Here is a 15,387-nt window from a genome sequence, read left to right as displayed (position 1 = left end):
AAATAAAGATGACCCTTGGGCTCCGGAAACCCAAGGGAAAAAGGGCTAGGTGAGGCAAATGGTAAAACCAAGGTTGGGCCTTTCTGGAGGAGTTTTATTCAAAGCGAACTATCAAGGGGGTCCCATAAATCACCCGACCACGTAAGGAACGCAAAATCCAGGAACATAACACCGGTATGACGAAAACTAGGGCGGCAAGAGTGGAACAAAACACCAGGCATAAGGCCGAGTCTTCCACCCTTTACCAAGTATATAGATGCATTAATTAAATAAGAGATATTGTGATATCCCAACATAATCCTGTTCACCATGGAGCAATCTTCAACTTCACCTGCAACTAACAGTGCTATAAGAGGGGCTGAGCAAAAGCGGTAACATAGCCAAACAACAGTTTGCATAGGAAAGGTGTCAAAGGTTAGAGGCTGACATGGCAATTTGGGATGGCTTGATAAACAGGTAATAGGTAGCGCAGCATAGCGATAGAATGAAACAACTAGCATAGCAATGATAGTAGTGAGATCCAGGGTAGCGGTCATCTTGCCTGAAATCCCGCTAGGAAGAAGAACGAGTCCATGAAGAAAACGAACGGACATAGTCGAACGAATCCTCACAATCGCAACATTACCGGAACTAAGAAGCAACACCGGAAAGAAACAAACAACATGGTAAATGCACAAGCATAAACATGGCATGATGCACAAACAAATATGATGCATGTCCAGGTTAACGAGGCATGGCATGGCAATATGCACAAATAACACTACAAGTTAAGTGGAGCTCAATATGCAAAACACCGCATCAATTATTTAGTTCACTCCCGGTTAGGAACTCAACAATATTAAATGTTGGTTAACAGGGCAAGAGGTGAAACATAATGAAACTACCTATCTAGGCAAGTTTAAATGAGGCCGGAAACAACAAACAACAATTCCGGAAAAACCTCATGTCCATATTCTAGTTTTGGTACTGTTCTGCCTATTACATAATTTTAGAGTTGTTAAACAGGAAAATAAAGTGCACCATGTTAAACTAGGCATTTTTTCACCCCATTTACATATAAAGTTTATTTAAAACCGAGCTACGGTTATTTAGTTATGAAATAAATCACTTTAGCATGGCATTATGCAAAATAAACACAAACAGCATGTTAAACATTTTCAACATAGATGAAAATGGCATATTATTAATCTACACAATTTTTTGAGCATTTAACATATATAAATTATTTTAAACCGATGCACAGTTTGTGAGGTATTAAATGCATGATCTAGGGGGACTATTCTGTAAAACTGTAAATCCTCGGATAATGTTAAAATCACAGCAGCAGGGAAAAAAACAAAATGGGCTGAAACTAGCTGGCCCGACAGGAGGAAAAAAATAGAGGAGGGGCGCTGGGGTGTGGCCTCACCCAGTGGGCTTCGCCCGAATCGGTGGAGGAGGCTGGCTGGGCTTGGTGGAGAGGGAGGCCTGCAGGGGGCACGCTGGGCCTGGGGAAGAGGCGGCTTGATAGGCCGGATCTGGCGCGACTGCGCCTTGCGCAGATCGAAGCGGGGCAGGGCGGTTCGACGCGAAGAAGGGGAGGCAGCAGGCGCGGTCAACGCGACAGGGACGAGCGGGCGTCTGTTGTTGCTCGAAGCAGAGGAAGAAGGCGCTGGCGGCCGGCTGCGGGACTTCGGGACGGCGCGGCGGCGGATCTGGGCGAGCTCCTCGCCGGATCGAAGGAGCGGCGACGCGGCAAAGTTCGGGCGGCTCCCTGGAACAGCGGCCACCATGGCTGTTCCTGGTACAGAGAGGGAGAGGCATGAGAGACGAGGGAGAGAACCAGAGGGAGAAGGGACGAAGGAGAAGAAGAGGGGAAGGGGCGACGGGGAACCGGGACGGCCTGGCCGGAGAGGTTGGCGATGCGACGGAGAAGGGGAGCACCGCGGCAGGGAGTTCCGAGGACGGGCGAGCTGCGGGACGCGAGGCTGCAGGGAGCCTCGGCTCGATGAGGAGAAGGAGCTCGGGCACGGGAGGCTTGAGGCCGCGGGGTCCTCGTGACGTGGTTCCTGTTGGAGCTCGAGGGAGAGGGCGCCGCAAGGCGGCTGGCTGCGGTGGATGGCGGAGTCGAGCAGGAGCACGGGCTTGAGGATGCGCGCCTCCATGGGTGGTGCGCGGCTGCAGGAACTAGGAGGCGTCGGGTGCGCTGCTCGGGAAGGATCGCGGGAGGCCATGAGAGGGCTCTGGTTGGAGGGGATCGATGGATTGGGTGACAGGGGAGATCGAGCAGAGGAGTGGCGGATGGGGGAAATCGAGGAGAAGGTGGAGGCTTGGCTGTGCGGGGTTGGACAATGAGGATCTGGGAGGATCCCGAGGAAGAGAGTGGCGGCGCGGGGATGGGACGGATGGGACAAGGTCCCTAGGTTTTATGGTTAGACTGTTTTATAAAGGCTGGTGGATTAGGTTAGGGGGTATCCGGTCCCTCCGATCAAAATCAGACAGACGAGAATAATTAGCTTAGGGGAGTCCAACAAAGAAAACGGAGATGTTCTCGGGATGTTTGAGGATGATTCGGATCCAACGGTAACGACAGAGCGGGTCGGGTTCGGGACAAATTTCGGACGCACACACGAGGGGGTCTGTGGTTGTGCAAAGAGGGGGTTGGGCTGAGAAGAGAGAGGAGAAGGCAGCCCGGCAATGGTTTCGGAGACCGAAACGTCCGACGAATATATCGACTATATCGCGGTTACATATTTAACGGTTGGGCAGTCAAACGGACTCCGAATGCGACGAAACTTGACAGGCGGCCTGTCTGCACTATAATAAGACCGCATGACAAGTTGCAACCCATTCCGAGAACATTTTTATGCCACTTATAAAATAATATTTCAGAGGTGCCGCGGGCGCGTGCGAGTGTGTCTGGACTCCGAACGGACAACGGAGAGGACCGGGGAAACCCGAAAGGATGCAAGTTTTATAAAAAACGATGCCGATGCAATGCGCATGATGCTATGAGATGAGATGCATAACAAGAACAAAAGCGAAACAACAGACAAAAACCCAACCACGGAGGAAATAATAAATCACATCGCCGGAAATGGCAAGAGTTGGAGTTACGGATATGGAAAGTTGTATCCAGGGTGTTACAACACTCCACCACTACGAGAGGATCTCGTCCCGAGATCTAGGATGGCACCGGAGGGAAACGGAAGAGGAAGAGAAGAGGTAAACTAAGTTGCTTCTTCGACAAACGAGTGAAACCATGAACCTTGAGAGGTTGAGCAAAATGAAAGGAAGAATACAACGAAGATGAGCAAAGTTGAAAACACTCCGTTAGAAAAGAGGAACAAGGGATACGACGAGAACCAAGAGGTTTAGTGATAAGATAGATATTGAAACCACTCCGGTTAAAACTAGATGGAGAAGGAGTAAGAATTCGGGCAGCACTCCGGTTGAACATGGAAGGAATAGAACATGAACTTGAGAAGATGGGAAGATACTTGATGAAATCAACAACACACTGCCTCCGGAACTATTGAAAGAATGGCATAATGGGTAAGAAGGATTTCAGACAGCACTCCGGTTAAAAAGAGAGGCAAAACTTGATAAGATGAAAAGAACATGATCCTCAATTCGAGAAGATGAGAGAAAAGAGCAACATCACAATGTCTCCGGGAGAAAGAATAGAAGATAGATCATTGGAATAACAGAATGGAGTAGAAAATGCCAACTTCTGCCACAAAAGAACTTGGAAAGCACCCTTCCAAGAAGGTTAGAACGGAGTTGTTGGAAAACCAACAACGAAAAGAATAAGCTAGTAGTGGGCTTATGGAAAACTTCTCAAAATTATGAGGTGAGCTTCTGCCACTAACGAAAAAACAATTGCTTGTTTGAGATCAACGAAGAGATGGAAACTTCTTTCGCCGAGAGGATAGGAGAAAACTCGGATCATTGATAAGCACCACAAATAGCAACATTCCTTAGGGAAAGCTTTAGGTGAAATATAATCCAAGATAACTCCAACAAAGAGATTGATGGATTGAAACGATTTCCTGAACAAAGAGAAAATGATGGATTCAAAATATCTCATTCTTGACAACTTGAATCACGAAGGGAAATTGTCAAGAGTGATATAACACCATCTCAAAAGATAAGGTAGAAAGGATTGCACTTCGAAATGCAAAAGAAGAATACTTGAACTCCTCAAAACAAGACATGTGTTGAGCACCATGTTTATTTTTTGAGTATAGCTTGGCTGATCTTAGCTCCGAGAGAAATCTTGAAGAACAAAATGAGAATGAAAGAAATCCTTGATGAACTCCATGAAGAACTCCGGTAATAAAAGGATGATAAAAAGAAAGAGAAGTTGAAAACACAAGGTGAAGCCTTGCGATGATTTAGATGGAGCTTTGCGACGATATAACCAAGAAAACTTGGAACTCCGGAAACGAAAAGATGAAACACTAGAACGGAGAATTACTTCATCATGAACAATCTCCGGAAGAAAAGAATTAATCACTTGGATGAAACAAGAATAAAATTATGTCATGCCTATCCTTCATCAATTTAAATTGATGGCAATCAACAGATTTGGCATACTACTTATTCTCGTAGAAAGGATTAAGAGAGATATAGCGTAAACTTGAGAAGGTATTGATGGAACTACCGGTGGGATTGGAAACAACGAATGAAATGGTTCGGTAGCAAAGGAAGAGGAATCTCGAATGAACCACCGTAAGAATTGAAAATGAACGTAGCAAAGGCACAATTCACCAGAAAGATTGAAGATACTTGAGAGGATTTAGATACAAGTGAACGAATAGATCACGAGCTGATTAGAGAATACTTGAATGATGCACCGGTTAGATTTGGAGAACAAGACTTGAAGGTTGAGAATGAGTAATATTCAGAAATGATGGCATTTGGATTATCAAGAAAGGAAGCAACTCCTGAAATGCATCGGATGGTAAGAAAAGAATTCTCACAATCGAAAACAATTATGAGGATGGCATCAAGCTAGAATCACGAATCTTTGAGAGAACGGATAAGATTTGGAGGAAAACTCTTCTTCGGTCTTCAAAATCCGAGAAATGACGACGAGAAACACCACCATGAATTACTGAGATACTCCGGGAGAAAATTAGAAAGGTTGACCCAAAGATGAAAAGAATTTGAAAGCGGTCTTGAAGAAGACATCTGACTGATGAAAATTCATTCTTACGTCAAACTTTGCAATGAATTTGAGAATAACTCCGAAAGGAATTAGAAGAGTCAGGTAAGATCCTGGGAAAAGACCTGTGGGTTAGGGCCCACTCAAAAGAAAACACCGTTAAAAAAAGGTCGCTTGGAAGAGAGATTGCACCGGTTGAATTAAATGACTTGAATGAGATAACAACCTCGAAATATCTTGAACGGATTGAGAATGGAAACACAAGTCTTCTAAGATATCTTGAGCACTCCGGATAAGAATAGAGAGAGGTGAACAATTAAGAGGTGCACCGACGTGGAAAAACATTTGAAACGAGGAAAGGGATATGATCAACACCGAAAGCTTGAATTGGATCCACCAGAGAAGAAAAAGAACGAAGGATGTTGAACTTGAAGCTCGTGAGCATCTTCACGAGGGATCACCGGATTAGAACATTCAAAGAAAAGAATGAAGAGACTTCACATGAATAAATGGATACTTGATTAACAAATCTGAGTCCTTGAAGAAAAAGGGTGGGAGGGCGGGAAAAACAAAAACAACTTGGGATGGATGAAACAAACACCGGTGAGAAAACTTAGAGTTGATCTCACAAATGTTGAAATGATCGGATCCACTTGAAGAGAAGCACACCGGTTGAAAAGAATTGACATGACCATCACGATGATCAAAAGGATTAGTACTCGCATAGAAATATGAGAACACCATTTAGAAAAGGTATGGAATCAACACCTGACATTGAAGCAACTCAAATACCACAACTCAAAACAAAACAAAGGATTGGCTTGCAGAATAAGCCGGAACAAACATATGATAGAGATTTCATCCGAAGTTTTCGTGGTGGGGCCCACACGGGCTCGAGTGTACAGCACCATCATGTACAAGGCAGTGCACATGACATACGAAGTGTCCCCGAACCAGCATAGCCAAGGGTTCTTTAAGACACAACGAGACCACTGTAAAAACGACCGTGGAAAGGCGGACCACTAGACGTCGAACCCCAATCTCATATCATGCATCTGTCGAAAAGATATTCTAGGAGCTACTTGAATTCCCACCTATAAAACTCCCGAAACTTTCTGGTTATGCAATCTGGTGTTGGGGATACAGGGGAAGCAATATATCTCACCCAAACTAACAATACCTACATCCAAGCTGTATCCATCCGTCAACACATAACCAAGAAACCTTCAGAAATCATGTACCTCAACCTTCGAAAAGCATCCATTATCCGAGTTATGGCAATACTCCCGAGCTCGCCCTAGTACTGGGTTATCGGGATTATCTCACCAACAACTGCATAAAAGAGATTTTCGATGTCGACAAATCTCAGGTATTCTAGAATTGCAACGATAAAATTGTGACGACAACACCTCAGAGCTCGACTCCCCGGGTCAAAGCCACATAATAGACAGGAGGCACCAAGAACAATGTTCTTGTCACAAAACCATCGGAACGATTCCAAGATACCCGCGTGATCCTAAATTTTTTTTATAGAAATTTGAGGAGAGGAAAGGCAAAACATCTACGTTAGGAGACCTCACCAGAGCGACGAAGGGACTGAGGAGTAAAAAGAATCCTACTCTCCGATATATACAATCCTAAGACTCGAAATAGTTTTTTTTTTCTAGACTCAACAACGGCCAACAAACAAGGGAGCTCCTAGGGTCGGTCGAGGCTCTGATTACCAACTTGTCACGCCCAATATGCGACCCTATCCAAAAGGAACTCGAAGGTCCCACCAAGGATAGACCTGCATATTGAAATGCTTTTGCAAGGTGGATATCATTACATCAACATTAAATAATAGATGGGGATACATACATAAGGCATACAATGCCACATGAATACAACATCACAATACATAAGAGCATCATCCGACTACGGATGAATCACAAACAGAAACTCAAACGACATCCACCCTGCTAGCCCAGGCTGCCGACCTAGAACCTATCCCCTGATTGAAGAAGCAGAAGAAGAACTCAACGCAAACAAGCATCGCTCTCGCGTCATGATCATCGCGTAACCTGTACCTGCAACTGTTGTTGTAGTAATCTGTGAGCCACGAGGACTCAGCAATCCCATTACCATGGGTATCAAGACTAGCAAAGCTTAAAGGAAAGGAAGGGGTAAAGTGGTGAGGCTGCAGCAGCGACTAAGCATATATGGTGGCTAACATACGCAAATAAGAGCAAGAAGAGAAGCAAAGGAACGGTCGTGAAGCTAGCAATGATCAAGAAGTGATCCTGAACTCCTACTTACGTCAAACATAACCCAGAAACCGTGTTCACTTCCCAGACTCCGCCGAAAAGAGACCATCACGGCTACATACGCGGTTGATGCGTTTTAATTCGGATCTGGTGTCAAGTTTTCTACAACCGGACATTAACAAATTCCCATCTGCCTATAACCGCAGGCACGGCTTTCGAAAGATTATACCCTGCAGGGGTGTCCCAACTTAGCCCATGATAAGCTCTCGCGATCAACGAAGGAATAGACCTTCTCCCAGGACAACCCGATCAGACTCGGAATCCCGATTTACAAGACATTTCGACAATGGTAAAACAAGACCAACAAAGCCGCCCGATGCGCCGACAATCCCGATAGGAGCTGCACATATCTCGTTCTCAGGGCAACACCGGATGAGACATCCTACGAGTAAAACCAAACCTCGAGTTTCCCCGAGGGGGCCCCGCAGTCTACTCGGTTCGGACCAACACTTAGACAAGCACTGGCCCGGGGGGGCTAAAATAAAGATGACCCTTGGGCTCCGGAAACCCAAGGGAAAAAGGGCTAGGTGAGGCAAATGGTAAAACCAAGGTTGGGCCTTGCTGGAGGAGTTTTATTCAAAGCGAACTGTCAAGGGGGTCCCATAAATCACCCGACCACGTAAGGAACGCAAAATCCAGGAACATAACACCGGTATGACGAAAACTAGGGCGGCAAGAGTGGAACAAAACACCAGGCATAAGGCCGAGTCTTCCACCCTTTACCAAGTATATAGATGCATTAATTAAATAAGAGATATTGTGATATCCCAACATAATCCTGTTCACCATGGAGCAATCTTCAACTTCACCTGCAACTAACAGCGCTATAAGAGGGGCTGAGCAAAAGCGGTAACATAGCCAAACAACGGTTTGCATAGGAAAGGTGTCAAAGGTTAGAGGCTGACATGGCAATTTAGGATGGCTTGATAAACAGGTAGTAGGTAGCGCAGCATAGCGATAGAATGAAACAACTAGCATAGCAATGATAGTAGTGAGATCCAGGGTAGCGGTCATCTTGCCTGAAATCCCGCTAGGAAGAAGAACGAGTCCATGAAGAAGACGAACGGACATAGTCGAACGAATCCTCACAATCGCAACATTACCGGAACTAAGAAGCAACACCGGAAAGAAACAAACAACATGGTAAATGCACAAGCATAAACATGGCATGATGCACAAACAAATATGATGCATGTCCAGGTTAACGAGGCATGGCATGGCAATATGCACAAATAACACTACAAGTTAAGTGGAGCTCAATATGCAAAACACCGCATCAATTATTTAGTTCACTCCCGGTTAGGAACTCAACAATATTAAATGTTGGTTAACATGGCAAGAGGTGAAACATAATGAAACTACCTATCTAGGCAAGTTTAAATGAGGCCGGAAACAACAAACAACAATTCCGGAAAAACCTCATGTCCATATTCTAGTTTTGGTACTGTTCTGCCTATTACATAATTTTAGAGTTGTTAAACAGGAAAATAAAGTGCACCATGTTAAACTAGGCATTTTTTCACCCCATTTACATATAAAGTTTATTTAAAACCGAGCTACGGTTATTTAGTTATGAAATAAATCATTTTAGCATGGCATTATGCAAAATAAACACAAATAGCATGTTAAAAATTTTCAACATAGATGAAAATGGCATATTATTAATCTACACAATTTTTTGAGCATTTAACATATATAAATTATTTTAAACCGATGCACAGTTTGTGAGGTATTAAATGCATGATCTAGGGGGACTATTCTGTAAAACTGTAAATCCTCGGATAATGTTAAAATCGCAGCAGCAGGGAAAAAAACAAAATGGGCTGAAACTAGCTGGCCCGACAGGAGGGAAAAAATAGAGGAGGGGCGCTAGGGTGTGGCCTCACCCAGTGGGCTTCGCCCGGATCGGTGGAGGAGGCTGGCTGGGCTTGGTGGAGAGGGAGGCCTGCAGGGGGCACGCTGGGCCTGGGGAAGAGGCGGCTTGACAGGCCGGATCTGGCGCGGCTGCGCCTTGCGTAGATCGAAGAGGGGCAGGGCGGTTCGACGAAAAGAAGGGGAGGCAACAGGCGCGGTTAACGCGACAGGGACGAGCGAGCGTCTGCTGTTGCTCGAAGCAGAGGAAGAAGGCGCTGGCGGCCGGCTGCGGGACTTCGGGATGGCGCGGCGGCGGATCTGGGCGAGCTCCTCGCCGGATCGAAGGAGCGGCGACGCGGCAAAGTTTGGGCGGCTCCCTGGAACTACGGCCACCATGGTTGTTCCTGGTACAGAGAGGGAGTGGCATGAGAGACGAGGGGGAGAACCAGAGAGAGAAGGGACGAAGGAGAAGAATAGGAGAAGGGGCGACGGGGAACCGGGACGGCCTGGCCGGAGAGGTTGGCGACGCGACGGAGAAGGGGAGCACCACAGTAGGGAGCTCCGAGGACGGGCGAGCTGCGGGACGCGAGGCTGCAGGGAGCCTCGGCTCGATGAGGAGAAGGAGCTCGGGCACGGGAGGCTTGAGGCCGCGGGGTCCTCGTGACGCGGTTCCTATTGGAGCTCGAGGGAGAGGGCGCCGCAAGGCGGCTGGCTGCGGTGGATGGCGGAGTCGAGCAGGAGCACGGGCTTGAGGATGCGCGCCTCCATGGGTGGTGCGCGGCTGCGGGAACTAGGAGGCGTCGGGGTGCGCTGCTCGGGAAGGATCGCGGGAGGCCATGAGAGGGCTCTAGTTGGAGGGGATCGATGGATTGGGTGACAGGGGAGATCGAGCAGAGGAGTGGCGGATGGGGGAAATCGAGGAGAAGGTGGAGGCTTGGCTGTGCGGGGTTGGACGATGAGGATCTGGGAGGATCCCGAGGAAGAGAGTGGCGGCGCGGGGATGGGACGGATGGGACAAGGTCCCTAGGTTTTAGGGTTAGACTGTTTATAAAGGCTGGTGGATTAGGTTTGGGGGTATCCGGTCCCTCCGATCGAAATCAGACGGACGAGAATAATTAGCTTAGGGGAGTCCAACAAAGAAAACGGAGATGTTCTCGGGATGTTTGAGGATGATTCGGATCCAACGGTAACGACAGAGCGGGTCGGGTTCGGGACAAATTTCGGACGCACACACGAGGGGGTCTGTGGTTGTGCAAAGAGGGGGTTGGGCTGAGAAGAGAGAGGAGAAGGCAGCCCGGCAATGGTTTCGGAGACCGAAACGTCCGACGAATATACCGACTATATCGCGGTTACATACTTAACGGTTGGGCAGTCAAACGGACTCCGAATGCGACGAAACTTGACAGGCGGCCTGTCTACACTATAATAAGACCGCATGACAAGTTGCAACCCATTCCGAGAACATTTTTATGCCACTTATAAAATAATATTTCGGAGGTGCCGCGGGCGCGTGCGAGTGTGTCTGGACTCCGAACGGACATCGAAGAGGACTGGGGAAACCCGAACAGATGCAAGTTTTATAAAAAACGATGCCGATGCAATGCGCATGATGCTATGAGATGAGATGCATAACAAGAACAAAAGCGAAACAACAGACAAAAACCCAACCACGGAGGAAATAATAAATCACATCGCCGGAAATGGCAAGAGTTGGAGTTACGGATATGGAAAGTTGTATCCGGGGCGTTACAGAACCATTTGGTGAAAACCAAGTTGTGACAGCCACCATTTCTCAAATCTAAACATCTTAGGTTTAGACGTCTTTCTCGCTCCAGTGTCTAATACTAAAGGAGTGTGATCACTCCAAACTCTGGGGAGGGCAGTTAGAGAAGACATCGGGAAGTGAGAATCCTAGTCCATAGAGGTAAAAACTCTGTCTAGCACAACAAGAATAGGATTATCTTGATTATTGGACCAAGTATAACCCCTATTAGAGATAGAAATCTCTAGCAGTCCCCATCTGTTGATCCAGTCATTAAACAGAAAGGTGATATGTTGATTAACTATCCCACTACTCTTCTCACTCTCATTCCTAACTAGGTTAAAGTCAACACGAATGAAAATAGGATAAGATGCAATATCTAAAATATTATGCAGTTCAGCAACAAAATCCCTTTGGAACTCTGGATAGGCAGAGCCATACACTATCACAAATGCCAAACAAAACCATCTCCCTTGTTCTTAACAATAGCTTTAATGGAAAACTCATGATTAATAAAACCAATGACTTCAAATAAACTTTTCCTAAGACCCAAAAGGATCCCTCCAACAGTATTAACAACAGGTAAATGATGTCAGTCATAATTATTAAACCTATCAATAGCTTGCAAGAAACCCTCAGAAATAATCTCTCCCTTGGTCGCTTGAAACCCAATGAAATCAGGATTAGACTGAGCAATAGAATTACAAAGGCACTAAACTTTCCTTGGTTGACCAAGACCTCTAATATTCCATATAAGACCTATCATTAAGCAATTTTGAATGGGTGTGACAGACCACAAGGCCTAGCTTCGGTTAGGACATTGGGGGTTCTCCTCAAGGCATCAACAGTGTCCACTGGCTTGAAAGAGCAACCATCCAATGGAGTCCCAATCAAATCATCTTGGTCTTATTCAAGATTATCTAGAAGAACAATTTCAGGATTGTTATTGGAAAAGGCCAATCATCTCTCTTTCTCTCCACCAATCAAGTCATCAATGACTTCATGTCTATTAGTATCATTACCCCCAATGCATATATCAATTTTATTCATTTGGTCATATAAAATGGTATTGCTACCTCTTGAGCACTGCGTTGGATTTCCCCGAAGAGGAGAGGATGATCAGCAAAGTAGCGTAAGTATTTCCCTCAGTTTTTGAGAACCAAGGTATCAATCCAGTAGGAGACCACGCACAAGTCCCTCGTACCTACACAAAACGATAGCAACTCGCAACCAACGCGATTAGGGGTTGTCAATCCCTTCTCGGTCACTTACGAAAGTGAGATCTGATAGAGATGATAAATAATATTTTTGGTATTTTTGATAGATAGATGCAAAGTAAAAAGTAAAAAGCAAAGTAAAAGCAAAGCAAGTAAATAAAGTGATAGAGATTGATATGATGAGAATAGACCCGTGGACCATAGGTTTCACTAGTGGCTTCTCTCAAGAGCATAAGTATTCTACTGTAGGTGAACAAATTACTGTTGAGCAATTGACAGAAATGAGCATATGTTCAAGAAATCGGTAACTGGTAGCTGCTCGGTCGGGTTGGGAGTAGCGATTAATCGGTGAATCGTCCTATTAACTGGATTAATCGGTCGACTATTAATCGATAGATTAATTAGGGAATGGACAACATATATCTTTTTTTTGTACTCTACAATACTCGCGTGTTATCCCAACTATGGAATATACCAAAATATGCTACTATAGGCATATAAAAAGCATAAATACGAGGAAAAATTGTTAATCCTAATGCATCCAAACCAAAATAATATCAAAATTCGAAATTAATAGTTTAAACATTAAATTGTCAACATACATCCACACAATATATGGATATCAACTCAAATATCAAATATGTCATGAACTCAAGATAAATGGCAACCATACCAATGGAAATAGGGAATACCAAATAAATGGCAGCAACACTATACAGACACACATGTCAAAGATAAATAAATGGCAGCCACACATGTCAAAGGTAAATAAATGGCTGCCACACAAATACGAAGATCGAATAATTCATAACAAGGTTCACAACACAAATAGGCAAGGTGCAAATAGATAATAATGTTCACGTAAGTTCAGCCACACAAATATAGGTAAACAGCTAAAGGTTCAACCACACAAATAGATATAGGTAGCAAGGTAACAAGGTTCAGCCACGGAAATAGAAGCAAAATAAGGTCTTGTGCAATAATAAAGATCTTATAAGTTGGTGAAAAATGGCTCAAGGCTGCGGGGGTTCCTCCTCATCATCATCGTCTTTGGTTGCCATCACTCCATCATCATCGGACTCATAATCAATCCCATCATCCTCTATCTCATGATCTGATTCATTATCATCATCCTCAACGAATTCTTCAACTTCATGGAGTTCTCTAACTCTTGCACTTCTACGGAGCTCCACAGGATCGCTTGCCCCCATTGCTTCATCAATGATGTTGTATGGCATGCCTGTAGTGGGATCAATCTCCTCATCGATATATGCATCTTCACATATCCAATCTTGAGCTCGTGAAGCATCTTCACCAAGAAGAACATCACTAGAAGAGGATAACTTCTTTCTTTTATCAATCATCCTTCCATTGAATTGGATATAAACTAGATTGTCCCTACGGGCCACATCTAGTTGATTTCTCCTCTTTGCATCTGCCTACAAAAGTGCAAATGGACACCTAGTTAAAAAATAGCGAGAAGTAAGAATATTCAGATTTGACCAACTGATTAATACTTGAAACTTGAGAGTGACTAAAACTCTTAAGAGTTACCATTTCAAATGTGCTCCAATTTCTTTCACATCAGGATGAACTTGTGGTCAAGTTAAGTATCCTTATGGCCATGTGTTGCAACGTAGGAGTTTTGTAATCCATAAGTTGACCACCAATCAGCTAACAAAAGTGAAATAATATGCAATCACCCTATATAATTTCGGAAATGCAATAGTAAGTTTTTTGCTTTGAAAACAAGCTTACCGGCATCAAAATTGTCATTGCTAATTGCTTTCATGGCAACCACCTTCCCAAACATACCCTCTTTCTTTTTAAACTTGGTGAAGTCAATGTTCAGAACCTTATTTTGCTTGATGTCATCATCATAATAAAAAGTATCCATGACTTCCATAAGTGCAGCTACTACCTCTACATCCGTAAAGATGCTTGGGTCTGCATAACTATATTTTGGATTCAAGATGTATGCTACCATGTGCAATGGAGAATCCAGCCTCCCACTCATCTTGCTATCCATGGATTAGTGATCAGCAAATAGTCTTTTTCTGAATTTTCAACAACAGCCTTGATTTCCTTTTTTGCACTTATTAATTCTCCATACATAGATGCCATAGATGGATCATCACTATCTGCCAACCGAAGAACCTTCACTAGTGGCTCGAAAACCTTGCAAGGTAACATAGAAATGATAAAGTGAGTCACACAAGTATGAGCAAATAGCCCCAACATTAGAATGTACAAGTTACAACTAAAAATTAGAAGTAGGAGTGTAGGAATACTTGACTAGATGCAAACAACCCCAACATAGAAATAAATAGATGCAAACACCCTCAACATATGAATAGATGCTAACTAGCCCAATAAGCATACCTTGATGCAAAGAGAGACATTTTTCCAAAAGCCCCTACTCATTATTGTGGCATGAGCCGACTTTCCTTTCACCTTTTTTGTGTGCTTGCATGCTTCCCATTCATCACTACAAACCATTGCTCTTAGTTCCTTCCTTTTAGAAACCAAACTTTGCAAGGTAAGAAAGGCCGAAGCAAATCGTGTCACCCCCGGTCTAACAATGTCTCTTTTCTTGGTGAAAGACCTCATCAAGGACAGTGTTTTATGATGTGCATAAAGAAAAATTGTCATTTGCTTGGCTTTAGTGATGGTAGGACCAAATTGCTTTAGCTTCGCAATTGCTTCTACAATCAAGTTGAGGGTGTGAGTTGCACATGAGGTCCAAAAGATTTTTGGCCATTTTCCTTTGAGCATATCCTTTCCCCCCATGTTATTTGAAGCATTGTCCGTGACCACTTGCACAACATTTTCAGCACCTACAAGATGAAAAATCTCAAAATCAGCAGCTACAACATTATGGAAGCAAAGTTGAGAGTTCAAGAATCATACCAATTTTCTCAATGCACCCAACTACATAATTGAAGATGTATAGACTTGTGTGTGCATCAGCCGACGCCTCCCTTGATTCAAGAAAGGCAGTCCCTAACCTGCAATGAACGCATAAATTCATAATACTTCTTCTTTTCTTGTCGGTCCAAGCATCGGTCATGATAGAGCAGCCGGTTTCCACCCTCTCAA

The 15,387-nt window shown here is 44.5% G+C and overlaps 1 pseudogene; it reads right to left on the bottom strand.

Annotated features, from left to right (window-relative positions):
* Positions 1 to 13,301: 13,301 nt before the first annotated feature.
* On the bottom strand, positions 13,302 to 13,914 carry LOC119294428 (annotated as a pseudogene).
* Between the last annotated feature and the right edge of the window lie 1,473 nt (positions 13,915 to 15,387).

Source organism: Triticum dicoccoides, chromosome 4B (genome assembly GCF_002162155.2).
Source record: "Triticum dicoccoides isolate Atlit2015 ecotype Zavitan chromosome 4B, WEW_v2.0, whole genome shotgun sequence".
NCBI classification, from domain to species: Eukaryota; Viridiplantae; Streptophyta; class Magnoliopsida; order Poales; family Poaceae; genus Triticum; species Triticum dicoccoides.
Note: the sequence above shows the minus strand (reverse complement) of the source record. Positions and strands in the feature narration are given on the sequence as shown.